Source organism: Crocuta crocuta, unplaced genomic scaffold (genome assembly GCF_008692635.1).
Source record: "Crocuta crocuta isolate KB4526 unplaced genomic scaffold, BGI_CrCroc_1.0 scaffold57, whole genome shotgun sequence".
NCBI classification, from domain to species: domain Eukaryota; kingdom Metazoa; phylum Chordata; class Mammalia; order Carnivora; family Hyaenidae; genus Crocuta; species Crocuta crocuta.
Genome location: NW_027532163.1, coordinates 2,159,246 through 2,160,997, shown reverse-complemented (window position 1 = coordinate 2,160,997; position 1,752 = coordinate 2,159,246). Strand labels below are relative to the sequence as shown.

The window sequence follows — 1,752 nt, the reverse complement described above, 5'->3', positions numbered from 1 at the left end:
TTTTGTTTCTTTTTTTCTCCCTGAGCAACTGAAAAGATAGAGTTCCCATGAACACAATGGGAAAGTCTATGTAATAATAGCAAGTTTGGAGAGAAAGATCAATATACCAATGTTGGGTACATTAATTTTGAGTGGGCAAAAGCAGATAAGTAGGGGCGATAAGTAAAGAGATCATACAGACTGTTAGATATGCAAGTCTAAAATTTCAAGGCAAATCCAAGCTGAAGGTATAAAGTTTGGGGTGATTATCACTATCATATATTTTGTATCAAAGCCATTATATTGGTTAAAAATTTCAAGTCGGTGAGAATAAACTTCCAAGTTGAAAAGAAATAATCTGAAGAAGTCCAAGGACAGAGCACATTTGAGGGTCAGGAGAAAAAGAATATAACCATCAAAGGAAAATGAGAAGAAAGAGTAAGATTGCACTTACAATCGTGGGTTACTTTTAAATTGTCAGGCATTTTAATGTGATTTAATTTAATCATTGAAAATGGTATAGGAGAAAGAATATTGTATTCCTTATACTGATAAAGAAAATAATTTGGGGGAATCATCTTACTCAAGATCATATATTTTAGGTAGCGGAGATTGTATTTGAATTCTGGTGTGGAATTTCAAGTCAAGTAAATTTCGTTTCCCACTACTCAACCAAGTGACGTTTCTTTCAGCATTTGTGCCTTTGGGTTCACTAGCTGAAAATATCAACCCTGGACAGTGGCTTAAATATTGCTTCACAAATTTGCATGTCAACCTTGCACAAGGGTCATGCTAATCTTCTTTGTATCATTCCAAGTTTAGTATATATGCTGCCGAGTGAGCACTAATACAGTCAAAACAATTTTGTAAACATCTTCTGAGGTGACACACAAAACCAATGATTTGGGGAAGATTTTGAGGTGAGTGAGGAGGATGGGAGAATTTGAAACAACAGAAAGGGAATGACAGGAAATGCAGAAAGCTTGGGGCTCTATAAATTAAAACCAGGCTTAAAGACATTGTTCAGTGAAATTTCTGATTGTCAAATACTGGGATGGGGCACTAAATTACTGATGCATAGAATACAAAATGATGTCTTTGTCAGAAGTGAGACAAATAGGAAAAAAAATGTAAAGAGCACAATAGAAGTTTTTAAAAAAGCTCAAGAAATAATTAATTAAATTCCTACTAGCTAGATAGTAGAGTCCATACTGGTTTAAAGACACAAATCTAATTCTATGATATGGACACATCTCTTGTTTTTATGCTTCCTATTAACCCTCAAGTTTCATAGCTTTCTCCATGCAGGGATTTTGAGGCTTCCCCATTCCTGTGAGCACTTTATGTCAATTTTTATTAGTGTTTGCAATACGGATGCCTAATATCACAATAGATAGAGCAGTGAACTAAGATGTAAAAAAGAGGAAAAAAAAGATAAAATCTTTCACTTATCTTTTCAATATTCATTGAAGGATCTCTTCTACTCAGAACAACTTTGAATGCTAATTTGCATTATAGATATAATTTTTTGAATAGAAGTATTATGTCTTGTAAACAAACATGTGTCCAAAATTTAGACCTAAATAGACCCTGTATGAAAAAGATGAGTTGGCAAAGTTATAAAATATCTCATCTCATCTCTATTTGGTATCTATCTATAATATTTCTGAGTTCTATAACATCAACTTTCAGACATGCACATGGCACAACTATGTCTTATAAAGCTCCAATATTTATGAGTGCATTCTATGGGTCATGAAACTTGCTAAAAGT

At 33.4% G+C, this 1,752-nt stretch overlaps 1 non-coding gene across 1 annotated transcript; it reads right to left on the bottom strand.

Annotated features, from left to right (window-relative positions):
* Positions 1-722: 722 nt before the first annotated feature.
* Positions 723-824, bottom strand: LOC144241931 (U6 spliceosomal RNA). Its single transcript, XR_013338248.1, has one exon. It is a non-coding gene; the product is annotated as a U6 spliceosomal RNA (small nuclear RNA).
* Positions 825-1,752: the final 928 nt, after the last annotated feature.